At 43.2% G+C, this 20670-nt stretch overlaps 1 protein-coding gene across 2 annotated transcripts in view; it reads right to left on the reverse strand.

Annotated features, from left to right (window-relative positions):
• The window catches only part of ASIC2 (acid sensing ion channel subunit 2), a 1112670-nt gene that overhangs the window by 944699 nt on the left and 147301 nt on the right, over positions 1 to 20670 (reverse strand). The gene's annotated exons all lie outside the window — the stretch shown is intronic.

The following is a 20670-nucleotide window of genomic DNA, read 5'->3' on the forward strand; positions in this document are numbered from 1 at the left end:
CCTAGCTGCTAGACGCCTCATTTGCTGAAGTTTTTGTCCCAATGTTTCCGTGAAGGCAGAGAAAGGAGCTATTTGCATGGGGTCAGAGAGATGGGGGCCCAGGGCTACATAGAAAATATGGCAGGGAGCCTCTCACACTGCATTCCAGTCAAGGCAGTCCAGGGTGGCTGCTGGGGCCAGACTGCCCCGTCAAGATCCAGCCTGCTTCTCACTGACTGTGTGATTAGGATGTCCTGCCCTATCTCTGGCCTTTAGTTTCTGCAACTTCAAAATGAGGACAAGATAACCTCCAAGGTCCAGGAGGTTTCCTATACAGAGTCTGGAACTGTGCCTGCCCCCATAGTGCACACTCACAGCCAGCTAAAGGATGGTGTGCCTGGGGTGGGTCTGCAGGCCAAGTCCTGTTTCATAGTTTAACATTTCTGACACCACCTGTGTCAAATTCCTATGCTTACGGTGTGCTGGGAGAGTCGAGTCAAGGCCAGACTGAGGGTGATTCTGGCCCTCTGTGCTGGGCCTGCTGTCTGCAGATGCCTCCAACCCTGCCTTGGACAGAGGGAGGAGTAAGGAGTGTTAGGAAGGGCCTGGGGTGTGGAAGAGCTTCTAACCCCACCAGTAAGTCCTGGTGCATATGGAGGGAGAGTGAGGAGGGCTTCTAAACATGGGTCATAGATAAAACCAAAACACAATAAACACGCTTGGGGGGCTTATAGGAGAAACATTATCACAAAAGGGCTGAGTGTAAGTACAGAAGGGACAGAACAGCCTTATTGTGACTCCTTGGTGGCAGCTTCAACTAGAGTCAGTTTACAGACTACATGTAAGGTGTCGGGCAGTCAACCCCCAGGTGGTTCAGGGGCCTTGGGCCCTCCCAGCCACTGTCTTCCCCAAGTCTATGACTCATGACCAGGAGAGAGGAGGGTGGGCAGTGAGTTGCATGAAGGCAAGACACCCTCTAAAGCCTGGACGCAGGCCATGACACCAATCCATCAGAGCCGGGACCTTGGCCTGGCGTTGTTTTAGGGGCACAAGAGTGACCATTCACACTACCTGCCTCTATCCTTCCTTCCTTCCTGCATGAGACCTGGTGTAGCTGCTGCTCTGTGCCTACCACTGGGTCATAGAGACTCAGAGTCTCCCTGGGGCAGCTGCCAGGGAGTGAGGCCATCAGAAACCCTGACTTCTCCCGTCCACCCAGCCGAGCTCCACCAAGCCCAGGAGTGGCTCTCCCTGAGCCTGGTGCCCCCTCTATGCACAGAATACTTTAAGAAATCCAGAAAAGTCATCACCCCCAGGAATCCACACTGAATGTGAGCTAGCATCAGCCCTCTCTGCACTCGACCTCCTCAGGTACCAAGATGGGTTATATTTGGGGTAAGAGGGGACAGAAAGGCCTCATGTGTCAGGAAAAGGTTACAAAATCTCACCCCTCATACAAGAACTTTCACTTTTTCCCCTTCTTAGCATTCTGCAGAGCTAGGGTGAACCATGTTGGCCATCGTGAAAGTGCAAATTCAGGAATGCTGAGGTCATTACTCAAGGCGACATCACTTATAAGCGGCTGGCTCTTGACCTACAAGGTCTAAATCACATTTCTATCTTCACACTTAGAGGCCTCAATTTCTGCTTGCACACCTTCAATAATGAAGAACTCTGGAATTCAGTCTCTCTTGAATGGAACTCCACATAGAAGAGCCTCAAGTGGTCCAAAGTAACTAGCCTTCTCTCTGTGCCTCTTAGACCTCCTCTCTTCTTTCTCTACTGGACACAGCAACAGCAAGTATCCGAGTCACTTGGTAGTCCTGTATTCTGAGCTGGGCTCCAGCTGGGATAAGCCTTGTAGATTCTCAGACAGCAGCATCAAGGGATGTGGGCTTCAAGCCAAGTCAGATAATAGGAAAATAATAATAATAATAAAGATAGAGACTCAAACACAAGGACACTGGGACAAGCATAAGAGGTTAGATCCACAAACAGAGACAAATAGGTGCTGGGAACATGGTGGAAAGACACACTTCCACTGACAGCCACATATTTTCAGGATGCAAGAGCCCAAGGACAGACAGAGCTTAAGCAAGGCTCTGAGTGAGGGAGGCGAGAAGCCGGATGAGGGCTGGCCTTTGTGTCTCCATCTCCACCACTTGACCAGGATCAAAGAACTTCCCCAGATGAGCTTAGACATCTAGAAATGACTCAGTGGTCAAGAAGAAAGGGAGACTAGGAAGTGAAAGAATGAAGTGAAAGAAGTGAAAGAATGGGCCACAACACATATGGAGATGGGATGGCAGGGGAAAGGATGAGAATCTTGGGAACGGGAAGAAGTTTTCTGGGAACTTGGGTAGGTTGAGGCAACAGGTTGTGGTGGATGCTGTGATGTGCTTCCCAGGTCCCTCTTCAAGAAGGAAGGATTTATCCTGCTACCTGCTGGGGATGCTGCCTGCAGAAAGTTCTCAGCTGCCAGCTCCCCATGAGGTTTGCCCTAACCCTGACTGCAGAGAGCTGCCTTGCTCCAGATCATGCCTTCTTTACAGGGTGGTTCACATCCAATGACTGATCCATGGAAAGATATTGAGGCCTGAACCCCCTTCCCCAGTCTGGAACAACTCTGAAGGCTCATTCCATATTCACGTTTCCCATGGCATCAGGTAAGATGCTCACTGAGACTGCATCACAGCTCAGCTTCTCCCTCTGTCTAATCCTGCTTTCTCCCCATCCCTTCCTCAAGTGTAATTTTTTTTTTTTTTTTTGGACAGAATCTTGCTTTGTCACCAGGCTGGAGTGCAATGGCACGATCTCGGCTCACTGCAACCTCTGCGTCCTGGGTTCAAGCAATTCCACTGCCTCAGCCTCCCGAGTAGCTGGGACTACAGGTGTGCACCACCATGCCCGGCTAATTTTTTTTTTTTTGTATTTTAGTAGAAATGGGGTTTCACCATGTTGGGCAGGCTGGTCTCGATCTCCTGACCTTGTGGTCCACCTGCCTCGGCCTCCCAAAGTGCTGGGATTACAGGTGGGCGTGAGCCACCGCACCCGGCCCTCAAGTGTAATTTTATGAGTTCTTCCTAATAAACCATTGCAAGTAAATATCTATTTCAGAGTCTCCTTCCTGGGGACCCAATCTCTGACACAGGCTTAAACTCTGAGCAGGAAGTTTTCATTTTGCCTGGCCCGCAGTTTACAAAGAACAATGATGACTGTGATCTCACTTGGTCTTCACAATAACTTGGTGAAGTGGGTGGTACTGTTATTACTTAACACATGAGGAAACTGAGGCTCGGAGAAGTTAAATGACTGTTCAAAGACCAAAACAGCAAGGAATTGGTGGAACCAGAACTTAAACCCTGGTCTTTTGGGCTCTCAAATGTATGTTCTTTCCTCTCTTGCACAGTTTCTAAAGAAAAGAAAGAAGGAAGGGAGAGAGAAAGGAAGGGAGGGTGGAAAGGGGGAAAAAGGAGAAAAAAAGAAAGAAGGAAGGAAAGAAGGGAGGGAGGGAAGATTAGCTAACATCTAGCACTTATTCTGAGCTAGGCACCATGCTCAGCATTCTACATGCATTATCCTATTTAATCCTCACAATTTTATGACATATGTATTATATGTATCCCTATGTTATAGATGAGGAATTTGAGGCTCAGAGAATTGCAACATTATCTAAGGTCACATAGCCTTGTACGAGGAAGTGGCTTGATACACACTCGCTTCCATCTGATTCCAAGCCAGGCATCTTAACCACTACTGTGAGGGAGAATTGGCACTAACCAGAAGGTTGAGGAGCCTCAAGAAGCAGTTGTGGGCTAGAGTATTGGGGAATCCAGAGCAGCTAACTAACATGCTAAGCACCTGAGTAAATGGCAAGCTTAGACAGATCTACATCCTTGTTCTCCTGGGAGCAGACTGGGCCTGCTTTGGGGCTGACCCAGTTCATGCCTGGAGCCATTGCTTGGAAATTGCACCCAGCCAATCCCCAGCCGTAATTACCACTAGGCTTGCAGCACTGGGCTGAGAGCTGGAAATAGCTCTGTATTTATTTACCCTGCAATTACATGCTACATTAAATGCTCCGCAAGAACATGGCGATCACCCTGCAAATAACTGGTCCCTGCTTCCTGGGCAAGAGAAGGCTGGAGACAGTTACCGGGTGGAATCAAGTGCTCCCTGGTTTCTTAATGGGCCTGGGGTCACCTTGTAACGTATGCTGGTGGGCCTGGCCAGAGGCTGCAGCTCCAAGTGAGAGCATCTTTAGCTCCTGAAGGAGACAGATTAACATCCGGGTCAGATCTGAGTCCAACGTTGCTATGGGTTCTGTAACGAGATTGTCCATTAGTGGGTCCTTGTCCATATTGTCTTCTCTAGCTCCTCCCAAGGCATCTAGTGTCTCTCTGTATTTTATTTTTGGAGTCCCTGAATTCTACCAGCCTTTGCATAGGTCGTTTCCTATCATGTTGACCTGGTAAATTCCTATCTACCTTTCAAGATTCAGCTCAACTATCATCTCCTCTGGGAAGCATGCTTTGAAAGGAGATTGTATAGGAAAGTGAAAATCAGACATACTTGTGGCAAAATACCAGCTTCATTACTTGACAGCTATGTGACTTTGAGCAAGTTGCTTGGCCTCTCTGAACCTCAATATATGTGTGTATGTGTACATGGGTGTATAGAACTCCCTGATATCATATGCATATACACATTATGTGTATACATATACAAGAACTCAAAGTCTTCTAGTTAGGGACAGATTTTAGCAAGGTGGAAACAGCATGGTGCCTCACACACAGTAGATGTGCACCAAATCTTTGTTGAATCAATGAGTCAGTGAGTAAATCAACCAATCGATCAAAAGAAACCAATTAGGAGCTGTGAGTGTGTGTGTACCCATGTTTATCTTTGTGGCTGTCCACTTAACTTGCTGCATATAAACAAGTATACCAGTTACTCAAAAACATAATATGTGCCCATGATGGTAATTGGTCTCTAGTTGCCTGGAGATTCCAGAGAACTTGTTCCCAGGCTGTGTGGATAGACTAAGAATGCCAGGAAAAAGCACTAAGAAAAGAGTTAATTATATATTTACTACCTCTGTCATTTTCTCCTAATTATGTCTTGGCAAGCAGTGTCTCCTGGATGAGTCTTAAATCTCAGTGTCTTTAAAAATATAATAATAAATCAATGTGAGATGAAATGCTCCCAACAGCCAAAATGCCCCAGACAGTTTTCAATCAGTGAGAGCACCAGTGAACAGTTCTGGCCCCAGTTTCAATGATGTTTGGGCCTTAGGTACCGCATATGGAGCCAGAAAAACAGTAAGAGAGCAGAGCAGTGTCTAGAACGTGTCACTGAGGCCTCTTCTCAGTCTTCTGAGGGTCACCTGGAATCCCTATGGCCTCTGCCTGCTGCCAATGTACCACGAGGCAACAGAGGAGGAAGTTAGGCGTGCAAATTCATGAGCCACCCTGGTGCATTTTGCTTGGTTTCTGGACTGAGAAGACAGGGCCAATTAACTCAGCCCTCTGTATGTCAGTGGCTTTCAATTGGGGGCAGTTCTATCCTCCTAGCAGACATTTGTAAAAGTCTGGAGTTATTTTCAGTGGTTACCACCTGGGGATTTTGCTACTGGCATCCAATGGGTAGAGGCCAGGGATGCTGCTAAACATTCTACAATGCACAGGATACTCCCACCCACGACAAAGAATTATCTGGCTTAAAATGCCAGTAATGCCCAGGTTGGGAAGCCCTCTGTTTGTGCTGGCAAGCTTGGGCGCTGGCAGCATGTGTCCATGCTGTCTGTTCTTGTTGTCACTCATTGTGGTTTTCAGACCTCTTCATGTTCTTTTCTATTTTGGTTTCTAATAAAGGACACAGGCACACACATGCTCAGAACAAATGCACAGCCTTCCTTCCCCAAATTTGGCTGCAATCATATTCACTGAGAATTAGTCAGCCCTCTCCAATGGAGAGGAGTGGACACTCACCTTGACAGCCTGTGGGCACCTGCAGATGCTGGCTCTTTCTCTCCTCCCAGGGGTAAGACCACACTTCTCTCACTGGTCCCAGTGGGCATAGCAAAAGCAACAAAGCCGTGGGGCTTATTGGTGCTTCATCAAACAGGCCTAGGCAGGAGGCCCAGTGCAGCCCTGTCTATGAGCTGACCTGGGAATCTGTGTTTCTTATCAAGTGTCAACACACATGCCCAGCAATTTCACTCTGTTCCATACCAAGCAATCAAATACGCCTACATCGTGCAAGCAATTTTTAGGTCTCCTAGTTTCTATTATTAGACCCTCTTGCCTAGGATTCAAAGGCCCATGGCACATAAAAGGGCCAAGAGGAAATTTCCCAGGATTTTCTCCTGTAGTCCTCACAACCACCCAACGATGCAGACACTTGTGCATCCCCTTCACAATTGGGGGAAAGAGGTTCTAAGGACAGAACAGTGCCTTTGCACTGCATGGGTCAGATCTTGTCACTTGTCTGTCTAAGCTGGTGCTGGAAATAAAGAAGCTGAGGTGGAAACACCAGTCCATTTGATCCAAAGCAAGGCATGGGCTCTTGACACTATAGCTGTTGCTGAAAGGAGATGGAGGAAGGAGAGGCAAAGAAAATAGAAAGGGATGTTTCTGAGCACAAGAGTGGAGGAAATAGAAGGCATGGATCACCTCTTTAACCCTGACATTTTCCTAGCTCATAAGCGCATCCCTGTCCTTTAACATCTGTGTGTCTTCTTAGAGGGCACCGGAAACTTCAGACACTGAAATGAAAGACATTCTAAAAGGTGGAAGGAAAGTGGCATTTGGGGACTGCTATAGGCAGTCTGAATATAGATGTGAGTGATAAACATATGGGGCTTATTACTCCAAGAGGCCCAGGCTTCTTCTAAACAGGTGTCAGGAGAATTTTAATCAAAGCCTCAAGCCATGATGAGTTATTAAAGGCATGGAGGGATATGAGTAGGACATTTCAGCTCAGTCAGCTCCAGGAACACCTTGGATAGACCATAAGCAGATGGGCACTTGGGAAATGATCTATATAAAGTACAATAAACTTCTCTGCAAATTATCCCCACCCCAAACTCTCCCCACTCACAGACACAACTTCTTTCAAATCCAGCATTTCTCAGCATGTATCCTATAGAGCAGTACCTCGTAACTTTAGTGTGCAGAGAAACTTTAATGTGTCCTCAGAGTGTCCAAGGTGGGCCTGACATTCTGCATCTCTAAGAAGCTCTCAAGAAATGCTGATGCAACCTGTCTACAGGCCATACTTGAATAGAGAGGTTTTAGAATACTGGCTAAGCAAGATGTTAATGGTCTTCAAGGGAAAAGAAAAGATTCCAGAGGCAAAATGTTTGGGACATACAACATTAAGTTTAATGAGTATCTGAACCACCAGGGAAAGAGGGCAGAGTGTAATATGCTTAAGGCTGTTAAGAGGCTTTACAGAAAACAAAAGGAGTTCCATGGTCAAACGCTTTTGGGAGGACCTGGGTTAAGTTAAAGGAGTATGCAGAACTTCTCAGTGCCTTTACACTGAGTCAGATCTTGCCACTCCTCTATCTAAAGCTGGTAATGTAGAAGCCTTTACATTGTTTGATAAAGCCTCGAGGACTTCACTCCTTCCTTCTCCCTATGTCCAGGTACACAGGCCTTCCCTGGGAAGACACAATAGGCATCCCTCAGCCTCAGGGCCTTTGCCCTGGGTCTTCCCTCTGCCTGAAACATTCTCTGACAGCTAATTGCCTAACTCCATTGCCTTCTTCTTTTCTCAAAGGCCACCTTTTAGATGAGACTGCTCTAACCACCCTATGGAATTCCATAACCCATACCTCTTGCCCTTGGCATTTGCAATCCCCCTTATTTAAACTTTCTTTTTTCTTTTCTTCCAGTGCATTTTCACCTTCAAAGACACCACACAATTTCATAATTTATTATGTTTATTGCTTATTGTTTGTCTTTCCCATTAGACTGTAAGCTCCATGAGAACAGGAATCTGTTTTTTTTTTTCCTTGCAGTATTATGAGTACCTAAGACAGTACCTGTGCTATATTAGGTACTCTAAATATTTGCTGAATCAGCAATTGGGCAGATGTCCAAAGTGAAGTTCTTAGTAGGAGTGGAATATAGTAAGCATCATTCTCCAAAGGCTTTTCACTGCAGAACCTATTTCTTTCTTATTTCTTTTCCAACAGAGCATCTCAGCATGACCACTATTCCTAAATGCACATTTTCTAGGAAATGGCTGCTGTAGTAACTCACTGAGAATCCAGCCTTCATCCATTTTCCTAAATCCTTCTGGGCCTATTCATATTCATCCCCTGACAATCCCAAAGTGATGAATTCCATAAGTTTATTACCCACAGTATAAATTTATCTTTAATTCTGCAAGAACAATGTCATGGGAGGGACACTTACTTCCCGCTGTCCTGCAAAGGGCCCCTCGATGCCGCCACAGAGAAGAGGCACAGGGTTTCACACCATGCCTTATAAGCAATAGGTGCTCTGTAAATTCATATTTAACCCTCAAAGTAATCCTTTGAGGTGAGTGTTAATCCCCCATTATATAAATGAGAATCTGGGTCTCAGGGAGATTAAGTAGCTTACAGAGCTGGGATTTGGATAAAGGTCTGCCATGCCTTAAAGCTCATATACTCTCCACAGCACCAATGTGGCAAAGCTCACAAAATGGCATTTTTCAAATGCCAAGGTATGGAATCAGAGACTTGGGAGCTGTGTGTCTGTCCAGAGTGCCTCCCTCATTAGCAGTGGCCACAGCACAGCAATAATAGCTACTGCTTATTGAGTTTTTACTATACACCAATCATTATTCTAAGCATTTTACATGCATTAAGTGTTTTAATTCCTGGAACCCTATAGACCTCACTTTACAGATGAGGAAGCTAAGGCAATTAAAAAGTTACATAGCATATTAACTTGCCCAAGGTCACATGGCTGTAGAGCAGTACTTAGGCCAGAATCAGGGGAAAAAAGTCAGGCAAGGTACAGGTTTGAACCAACTCGGCTGCTCCCATGACCACCTCACTATGCTCTGGTGCTCAGTGCCAAATCCAGCTCCTCCTTCCCTCTTAGGTCCACCCAGTGCTCCACAGCAGTCTTGCCCCAGCCTTTCATCTGTCTCCCAGCACTCTGATATGTGAGAACCCTTTTATGGATGGGAGTGCAATTTACAGCCTTCTGTCTGCATCCTAGCAACCCTTTCCCATACAGCCTCCCCAGATGATCCATGCTGGGCAGCTAGGGACTGGCACCAAGAAGGTGCTTGGAGACCATCATATTCAATCTCCTCATTTGAAATCTGGGGAACCTGAGATACAGAGGAGATGATGACTTGCTGAACACACACAATCAGAAATAAACCTGGACTAGGACACAGGCCTAGAAATCCCATTCCAGTATCATTTAACCCATTAGCCAACCAACCAACCAACTAACTAACCAACCAACCAACCAACCAACTAACCAACCAACCAACCAACCAACCAGAAAGCATTTACTGAGGCACTGTTAGGTGAAAGTGCCAAGGAGTGACCAGGGTTTCTGCTTTAATGCCCACTGACTTATCATTTGTGTTAACCCACGCTTTCATTCATTCATTTCTTTATTCAATAAATCGTTAGGCTCAAGAAATAACATGATAAAAAAGGCAATCTCTTCTAATGCAGATGAGACATATTTTAACAAAAATAACAGACGTATATTCAGAATAATAAACAGTAATAAGAGCTTAAAGAAATAAAAAAGTTTAAGGTCTTTTGACAGCATATAATTTGTGAGGGAGACAGGAAGGAATGTGACCTAGCCTGGAAATCAAAGAAAACCTCCCGGAAGAAGTGGCATCTGGACTGAGATTTAAAGGACAGTAAGAGTGCATTAGGCTAGAAGGGATTGGGAGGAAGAGCATACATGAAAGACCTGAGACAGAATGAACTTAACACATTAGAAATATAATAGTGTAATTGTGAATTGTATAATATAACATGGTGTGGTATACATGCAAACACATATAAAATACAAGGCACTTTCCAGGGAAAGCAACAAACATTTACTGAATAATTGCTACATGCCAGTCCCTTTATTACCTCCTTGCTCAGTGGAAGGTAATTGAATCATGGGAGCAAGTCTTTCCCATGCTGTTCTCATGACAGTGAATAAGTCTTATGAGATCTGATGGTTTTAAAGAGAGGAGTTCCCCTGCACAAGCTCTCTCTTTTTGCCTGCTGCCGTCCATGTAAGATGTGACTTGCTCCTCCTTGCCTTCCGCCATGATTGTGAGGTCTCCTCAGCCATGTGGAACTGTAAGTCCCATTAAACCACTTTCTTTTGTAAATTGCCCAGTCTTTATCAGCAGTGTGAAAATTGACTAATACATCGACCCTTAGCAGATGCTGCTGATGTTCCCCTAAGTTGCTCCCATTCCTCTTTACCATTTCTGCTTGCCTTTCCTCCAGGGGCTGTGTTTTTGTTGTTGTTGTTTTGGTTTAGTTTTTGCCTCTAATCTAATGGGCTCTTCCTAGTATTCCCCTCACAGGCCTGCCCTGAAGCTCCTAGTTCCACTTTGCCATTGCTCCCAGACAGCTATCAAGACCTGGGAGCTAAGTTATCCCCCTATCCCTGGTGACTCTTAGACAGTGACTGGTTGGGAGCAGGAAAGCCCAGCAACCTTGACCAGAGCAGGGACAAAAGCAGAGATGTAATTTATACTCTAGAGCTCTGAGTCAGGCTGAGCCGAAACTTTGCCCCAAATTGTTCCCTTGCCTGGCTTCTTCCACTTCTATGCCCCTCCTCCCACCTCCCACAACTTCCTTATTTATTTTTCCTGGGATTTCTCCTTAATAAATCACTCAGACAAGAATTCTCACTATTCAGAAACTGCCTCTGGGGAACCCAACCTAAAACAGAACCCACATCTGTCTGAACTTGAAGCCCTTTTTCTTGTTAGTGAGACCTGATGTTAAACAGAGTCACACCAGTGAAGGGTAAAGGAGTAGGAATGATGGTAAGGTCAAGAGCTGGGGAAGGTTTTTTGAGTTTAGAGATGAAGAAGAAAGCCCTTGGGGACAAGAAATCTCAATTAAGCATCCAAAGACCGGCAGGTTATAAGCTCAGTGGAGAAAGCAGGCCTCCAGGATTGGGAGGTGTGATATCACAACAGAAGAACACGGCAAAGGTGATCGAGGTGCTTACACAACAGAGGGAATTGGCCCATCCGGAAATGGACTAATTTCCAGGAAATTGGAAAAGAGTGCAGGAAAGGAGATCGGGGCCAGACTGCCAAGGGTTTCTTTGGTATCAGGCTAAGGAGGCAAACGGGAGTGGAGAGAATATACCCTTTTGTGGTAGACACGCCTTGGTCCCAGTGCCACACCCACCACTTCCCAGCTAAGGCCTTTAACAGGTAATTCAGTTGACTCAGCAGTGAAATCAAAAGACCTACTTTTGAGGATTAGATAAGAATAGCACAATTAAAATCCCTAGCCCATTACCAGAAACTCAAATGACGCTGTTGTTTTTTTTCTCATTCTTGAAGTTTGGGCTTAATTTTGTACAAGATGTCACCGCAGAGACTTTGATCAGGAAAATGAAACATTCAAATATAGAAAACTCGTATTAACAGGAGAGAAAAGGACAACTTAAAGAGGCAGACAGGAGACCTGGAGACCAATGAGTTTTTGCAGGAAGCTAAGCATGAAAGAACTGAGCCCAGTCTAGGGTTGCAGCAGTGGGAAGAATGGGAAAGAGGCACTTCCAGTGATATTGACAAGGACAGCTGGTCAGGCCTTCGTGTGTAATTAGCATGCAGGAGTTAAAGAGAGGCAGAAGCCCAAACTGTCTTTGAGGTTTTGACCTAGTGCCTGAATGCAAAAGAATGAGAGAAGAAGGGCTAAGGGTTAAGGTGGGGAATTTGATCTGATGTATGTTGAGCTTGACTTTACATCTGGCCGTCCAGAGAAGCAGTAGTATATAGTCCAAAGAGCCAGAGAGGCCTGGTCACAGCTCTGCCTCTTACTAGCTGTGTGACTGGATAAATTTCAGGACCTCTGTGTGCCTCCATCCTCACCTGCTAAAAGGGAAAATAGATACAGGATTGCTTTAAAGACTGAGGCATACAAAATTGTCTGGCAACAGATAGATGCTCAACAAATGCTAACTTGAAAAAAAATTTTAATATTCATCAGGCAATTGGGATCAAGTCTTGGAGTTGGCCTCAGAGCTAATATTGTACATTTGGAAAGCAATGGACTAGAGGAAATGGCTGAAACATAAACACAGTTGAGATCAATTACCTTTTGGAGGAAAATGTCCTGTCAAAGACCAACAGGCACTGAAGATAAATGTTAAGTTAGTTGGCTTCTTCTGTTTTCCCACAAGGAGCACAACTCAATTTAGTTGTGCAAACATTTATGAGCCAGACACAGTGGAAATGGGGACCCTGAGATGAATAAGATGTAGTTCTTTCCCTGAAAGGCTCACAGTTTCTTGGAGGGATGGACACATAGAAAAACCAAGCAAAATGCAATGTGAGAAGAATTATGCAAGACGCATAAAGGGTGCACCAAGGAGGAAGTGATGAATTTTGCCTAGAGGATTTGGAGAGGAAATAACTGAAACACTAATATCTCTCCCACAGCATCAAACACAAATAAAAAATTTTCAAACAAATGAACTATAAATAATCACATACACTTAATTATTAGTTCAAAGATGATCATTCAAAGACAAGAAACTCTAACAAAACTTGTAACTCCAAATGTTTAGGTTATTGCAGTAAAGACAGTAGGGGATAAAGAATTGCAGATCTGGAAGTATCGAATTCTCTATCTTCTAACTCAAACAGCTTCTAAACAACATGGGTGGTAGATGAAGTAGTTAACTAGGGCTGACTACTATAACAAAAACATCAATCTGGGTTTTTATGAGTTTATGGGTGTGAAGCTTGGTGTTGACATGTGAGAAGAAAAATATCTTTTCCTTATTAACTGAGTCTTGAGTAGCCACTGAAAAGATGAGGACGATGGAGTCAGAGAAAAGATTCATAGATTCAACTAAATCAAACCCCTCTTTTGCTTTACTGATAAAGAGAAGACATCAGAGAGGAGAAGTGACTCGTGCAAAGTCACCCTGCTGGGGAGAGCCAGGATGAAGTCCCCCAGGGATCCTGACTCACAGTCAAGTTCTCTTTCTACACCACCACTGTATCTTTTAAATGAACCCTTAAATCCAGATTCCCCCAATCTATCCTGCCACCGGCTACATGTGCACATGCAAATACTCCTAAATTGGCCCCCAACTGGCCCAGCACCTCCTCTGCATGGAGTAAGGGTCTGCTGCATCCTTGATCATATCATGTAGGCAGGAGGCTTAGAGCTAACCACATGGTCTGGCCTCCAGGGGACCATCAACTAGCAGGAAGAATTCCCCAAGGCAATGCACTGTTGGCTTTCTCAACGTTCCACAAAATAACTGCACCTGATATTCCCCACCAACTAGGGCAGGAGGCTCTGCTAATTTCATTAATAACTTAATGAGATTATTAACCCACTAGCTAGTGGGGGCAGATTTGGTTTTTCCTTGGTTATACGAATGCATCCATTTTTCACACAATTACAGTCTGAGAGGATCATCCCTGAGGCTGACAACTGTGGGCTTATTAGGAGCAATTTAGACACAAGATTGGATTTCCTTTCTGCCCATAACCTTTTGTTCAAAGCAAATGAACTGGTGTTCCTCATATTAGTATATTAATAAAGGTTGTCCAGGAGGTGTTTGATCTTTAAGATTGGCCCAGTAGCAGAGTGGTAACACTGCCCTGGGAGGCAAGGTGCCAGGCTTCTCATGCCAGCTTCAAGCAGCCAGCCCAAGCCACTTGGTGTCTCTGAGCCTCAGTTTCTCCTTACCTACTGTGATAGAACTGGACCAGTTTGGTGGTTTGAACTAGAGACCCACAAGCTATCCACCATACTTTAAGATAACTGACGGAATCATCTGTATTGCTGATCTAACGCTGCATAGACTAAGTCAAATTTTGACATGTCTCCTTTTGGGCAGAACTATATCTTCTCAGTGCATAATACCAGCTAGCTCAGCCTAGTCAGATGCTGACTGGCTGTCGATGACATCATGGGTATTTGGAAGCCATTAGAGAAAAACAAAAGGGGACAACTGAGAAAATTGATTTCTAAGGTCTGTCTCTGGTGAGCTATTCATTCATCGAAACTCAGCTTCCTTGACCCTGCCAGGCTGAATTTACTTCTTTCCTTCCAACACCCTTCATTTGGGATTTCAGTTAACTGTGCACACATGTGTCTTTTCCCAACGAGGCTCTGCTTACCTTAAGGGTGCGGGGTGAATTCACTCTATCCACAAGTGTGTTGGAGCTAGCTCACACTGGCTCGCAAAAGCCAATTATCTGCATTTCTTCCAAACCCTGAGTTCAGTGGACTCTATGTTGGCACCTTGAAAACAGTCATGGTGGGGATATTTATAACAGAGAAATCGGCAAGCGCTACAAATCAGGATTTGTTTCTTCCCACAGCGCTGGTTGTTAAATATTTACCAGCACATCACTGACTACATCCCCACTGCCAAGCATTTAGGATGTAATAAGCACGTAGTTGAGATTTGATGAATAAATGAATGACCAGAGTCAGCAAACCTGGGTACTGACAGGTTTCAAGCAGGCTGAATGCTAAGTACACAAGAGTTAGAAAGTGTCCCAAGTAGCTTGCATGAGAGGTATACAACTAGAGCAGTGGCTTGAAACCTTGGCTGCATGTTAAAATTACCTGGTGCCCAGTCCACAGCCCAATCCTGAAGTCCTGGAGTGGGTATTGGATGTCAGTATTTTCTATGCCCACATGATTTCATGTTTGAGAATCACTAGAAAAAGTTCCTGGACTAATCATGGCCATCATGACACCCAGCCTCAGTGCTCCAGTGCCCATGACTGCCTACCACTTTAATTCAGGGAGCCTGAAAGTTAAGCAGAGATATAATTTCATTGGTAGATTGGTAGCTTCCCTGTAATTAAGCAGTAAGGTTACAAGGAGGTACTCCTGCCCAATTGGTATGGTTTCAGCTTTTTTGGCACATGTCCAGAATGATGATTTAGTTAGGTAGCCATTTAAGAGACAGCATCTTGACTTGTCCAAAAGAGAACAGCAGCCTCAGCCTACAAGTCACTGGTACATGCTCATGACCCCACTCTCCCCTACTGCCATGTGCCTCCCTGCACAGCCACATGGCTGTTATTTTTCTCTCTTTAAAGGACCAGCACAAATACTGCCTCTTCTTTGAAGTTCTTTGAGGCTTTTGCCAGTGTGTCTGGCTGATGGCTGGAGAGATCAAGGAGAAACAGACTCTGAGTGGAAGCTCCAGCTCTAGAATTTGTAGCTGTGAAAATTTGGCAAGCCACTTAGCTTCTCTGAGCCACATGTTCTGCCTATAGAAAATGAAGTGGGTAGCACATAAATGGATACATCTGGATGTGTTTGGTATCATGTACTGGAAGTGGGAGAGAACTGAACTGTGATAGTTTAGTCTAGTGTCTGTTCTGCCCCCTCAGTAGACATTCATTTTGGTCACATCACACTCCTCTCTGATCCTCAATTTCTTCCTCAGAAAATGATGGAGTCTGGTTAGATGCTGTCGACGGACTTTTTCAGTTAAAAATGAACTTACTGTCTCTGCCTCTCACTTGGCATGTATCTGCCTTCCACAGTGACTGATATTTTTCTATATACAACCTGTCTTTCCAACCAGATTAGGGAACCCCAAAGAGTAGTGAATGTGCCTTATTTGCCTGTGTATCTCCAGAGCCCAGAACAGTGCTCTAAACTTAGACATGTATTAGATTAAGCTCCTATCACCTTAGCTCTCCCTTGCTTTGCAAATGTTTCATCAAATGAAGGGGCCAGCTCAAGTGTATAACAGAGCTGTCTGAGGCTGGTGTATCAGGGTCCCGTGCCCCAGAAGATCTAAAGCTGCTATAACTACTTGTAAATTGCTCAATATGTGTCAGCTGCCAGCAAAGGACTATGGGTAAGTTTCCCAGATTATAAGAAGAGTCATGTAGTAAATCACCAATGGATTAGGCACAGGATTGAAAGAATGTTCTTTCAAATGTCACCCACCTGGAATGATGCATGGTGCCCTGAGGAACACTGCGTGGTGTCACTTGGACATGACCAAAGTAGACCGTCAGAAGTCACATCACGCTGTAGGGCCAGATGAATTTCCTGACCACTCCTCTGTGGGTCCCTAAGTCATGAGGTACACTAGGCAATATCTACATAGTAATTGCCTCTTTCCCTAAGTGAAGCCAGAGCCAATGTGTGTGTGTGTTTTTTTTTTTTTTTTTTTTTTTTTTTTTTTGAGATGGAGTCTCGCTCTGTCGCCCAGGCTGGAGTGCAGTGGCGCGATCTTGGCTCACTGCAAGCTCCGCCTCCCGGGTTCACACCATTCTCCTGTCTCAGCCTCTCCAAGTAGCTGGGACTGCAGGCGCCCGCCACCACGCCCGGCTAATTTTTTTGTATTTTTAGTAGAGACGGGGTTTCACCATGGTCTCGATCTCCTGACCTCATGATCTGCCCGCCTCGGCCTCCCAAAGTGCTGGGATTACAAGCGTGAGCCACTGCGCCCGGCCTGTGTTTTTTATTTCTCCTTAAATGAGAATTTGCCAGCAGGCGTGTATTTTTTCTCGCCTAATAACAAGTGACAGCAATGTGCGAAATTAGCTGTAACAGGCACCAAGGACTGAATTTTGCAAACTCCCAAACAAGCTGAGGAATCAGTAGCTGACCCTCAAGATCCAGTGGTATCTAGTGGTCTTCTTGACTTTGAACCCACTAGAAAGGATTATGGAAGCTCTTGGTACCAGACACCCATAGATTTTGGATTGGGGAAACTGATGATTCTACATCTACTAGGAAGTTTTACTGATCCCAGATTGGCCTATTTGATCCAAATATTCTGAAGGATTGGGGACAATGCAGAAAAAAAAATGGGGCTTCTTGAGACGAGATTTCAAATATTGCTCTCTCAAGGAGGTGATCTATATGTATGATTTCAACTTTTCACATATAGATCCTTCCTAGCATTGGAGACATCAAAGAAATCCTGAGATGTGTTAGAGGACTCCACATTTCTCATAACTAGCTTGCCTACTAGCTGCATGACCTCCATCCAGGACTGTACCTATGGCCACGAAGGTCAAATCCCACACAACACCAGGCTGTGTCATCCCTGTAGACAGTAACACCAACAGCTCTCACTGGAGCTGTGAAGGGTGGCAGGGAGATTTTATCTCTCTGATAAATTTCTTCATTTGTAGAGACAACAATGTCTTATTCACAGGACAACTTGGGGGATAAAATTGGGCAAGTGGGTGAATTAGGCCCTTTTCCTGTCCTCAACACAAAGTCCAATCCTGACCTCTTAACCTTCAAGGCTTGAGACCTGGAACCTGGCAGAAGGAGAGTCTCCCCTGTCCATCCCTTACCCACCTCTTCTACCTCATCTCCTCCTCACTCTCTGGCATGTACCCTGGCCCCTTCCATAATGAACTACACTCTCTTTTCTCTGTGTATGTATGTGTATGTGTCTTTTTAAAAAAATTGTTCTTATTTTATTCTATTCCAGCTTTTTGGAAGAACAACTGATGAAGAAAAATTATATATATTCCCAGCATGCCATGTGATATACATATGTGTATGTATATGTTTGTATATACATACACACACATATATAAACCACAATCTGTGTGTGTATATATGTGTGTGTGTATATATACACACACAAATGCACGTATGTATACCACATTGTGTATAAATAAAATACCACATTTTCTTTATTCACTCACCCATTGATGGACACTTAGGTTGGTTTCATATCTTGGCTATTGTGAATAATGCACAATGAATACAGGAGTACAGATATCTCTCCGACACACAGATTTTATTTATCTATTTTTGGATATTTATCCAGAAGTAGGATTGCTGGATCAAAAGAATTGATTTTTTAAGGAACTACCATACTGTTTTCCACAATGGCTGTAGCAATTTATATTCCCACCAACAGCGTACAAGGGTTTCCTTTTCTCCATATCTTTGACGATACCTATTGTCTCTCATCTTTTTGATAATATCCATTTTAACAGGTATGAGCTAATATTTTATTGTGGTTTTTATTTGCATTTCCAGGATGATTAGTGATGTTGAACATTTTTTTCATATACCTGTAGGCCATTTGTATGTATTCCTTTGAAAAATGTCATATTTAGTTTCTATGACCATTTTTAATCAGGTTATTTGTTTTCTTGCTGTTGAGTTGTGTGAGTTCTTTACACAGTTTGGATATTAACCCCTTATCAGATGTGTGGTTTGCAAATATTTTATCCCATTCTGTAGGTTGCCTCTTCATTCTTTCAATTATTTCCTTTCTGTGCAGAAGCTTTTTAGTTTGATGCAATCTCATTTGTCTAGTTTTGCTTTTGTTACCTTTGCTTTTGGGGTCATAGCCAAAAAAGTCATTGCCTAGGACAACATGAACAAGCTTTTTTCCTATGTTTTCTTCTAGCAGTTTTACAGTTTCTAGTATCATTTTTTTAAGTCTTTAATGCATTTCAAGTTAATTTTTTACATAGTATGAGATAAGGGTCCAATTTCATTCTTCTGAATGTAGATAAGTTTTCCCAACACAATTTGGGAAAGGACAAAGACTGTCCTTTTCCCATTGTGTGTTCTTGGTGCCTCTGTGAAAAATTAATTGATAAAAAATGCAGAGGTTTATTTTGTGCTTTCTATTCTGTTACATTGGTTTAGATGTTTGTTTTAATTTCAATACTGCACTGTTTTGGTTACTATAGCTTTGTAGCATATTTTGAAATCAAGATGTCCAAGGCCTCTGGCTTTGTATTTCTTGCTCAAGGTTGTTTTGGCCATCCAGGGTCTTCTGTGGCTCCATGTAAATTTTAGCGTTGTTCTAATTCTGTGAAAAATACTATTGGAATTTGGATAGGGATTTCACTGAATCTATAGATCGCTTTGGATAGCATCGACATTTTTACAATAGTAATTCTTCTGACCTATGAACATGATGAGATCTTTTCATTTATTTGTGTCTTCAGTTTCTTTATCAGTATTTTCTAGTTTTATGTGCAAAAATCTTTCATCTCCTTGTTAAATGTAGTCCTAAGTATTTGTTACGCTATTGTAAATGGTATTGTTTTCTAAATTTATTTATTTATTTTTATTTTTATTCTTTTTGAGACAGTTTCTCACTTTGTCACCTAGGCTGGAGTGTAGTGGTGCAGTCTCGGCTCACTGCAGTCTTGACCTCCTGGGCTCAAGCTATCCTCCCACCTCAACCCCCAAATAGCTGGGACTACAGGAACATTCCACCATGCATGGTTAATTTTTTTTTTTTTTTTTGTAGAGACAAGGTTTCACCATGTTGCCCAGGCTGTTCTCAAACTGCTGAGCTCAAGCAATCTGCCAGCCTTGGCCTCCTGAAGTGCTAGTATTACAGGTGTGAGCCACCATGCCTGGCTCTACGTTTATTTCTTTTAGATATTTTTTTCATCATTGAATACAATGTTTACTGTGGGCTTCTCATATATGGTGTTTATTGTATTGAGTTATAGTTTTATACCTAATTTGTTGAGAGTTTTTATCATGAAAGGATGTTGAATTTTATCAAATGCTTTTTCTGCATCTATTGAGATGATCATATAATTGTTATCCTTCATTCTGTTAATGTGGTGTATCACATTTGCTGATCTGTGTATGCCGAATCATCCTTGCATCCTAAGGATAAATCCCACTGGATCACAGTATATGATCCTTTTGATGTACTGTTGAATTTGGCTTGCTAATTTTTTTTTTTTTTTAGGATTTTTGCTTTACATTCATTAGGGATATTGATCTGTGATTTTCCTTTCTGTAGTGTTCTTATTTGGCTTTGGTATCTGGGTAATGCTGGCCTCATTAAATATGTTTGGATGTGTTCTTCTCTCTTCAATTTTTTGAAAAAGTTTGAGAAGAACTGGCATTATTTTTTAAATAATTGAATTATTTTTTAAATGTTTGCTAGAATTCACCAGTGAAGCCATCAGGTCCCAGGCTCTTCTTTGTTCTGAGATTTTTGTTTACTGATTCAATCTCCTTTCTTATTATTGGCCTGTTCAGATTGTCTATTGCCTCATGGTTCAGTTTTGGTAGATGGTATGTTCCCTAGAAGGTTATTCATTTTTTCTAGGTTATCTAATTCATTGGCATGTAATTGTTCATAGTAATCCCTTATGATCCTTTGTATTTCTGCAGTATTAGTTGTAACATCTTATTTATAATTTTATTTGAGTTTTCTCTTTTTCTTAGTCCAGCTAAAGGTTTGCCAATTTTATTTATCTTTTTAAAAAACAACTCAGTTTCATTGATATTTTTCATTGTTTTGCTCATTTGTTTATTGATTTCTGCTCTGATTTTTATTATCTTCTTCTTTCTGCTAACTTTGGGCTTTGTTCTTCTTTTCTAGTTCCTTGAGGTATAAAGTTAGCTTGTGTATTTGAAATCTTTCTTTTGTCTTAATGTAGGCATTTATTGCTATAAACCTCCCTCTTAGAGTGTGTTTTTCCATATCCCATAAGTTTTGGTATGTTGTGTTT

This window comes from Symphalangus syndactylus, chromosome 20, assembly GCF_028878055.3.
Source record: "Symphalangus syndactylus isolate Jambi chromosome 20, NHGRI_mSymSyn1-v2.1_pri, whole genome shotgun sequence".
NCBI lineage: Eukaryota > Metazoa > Chordata > Mammalia > Primates > Hylobatidae > Symphalangus > Symphalangus syndactylus.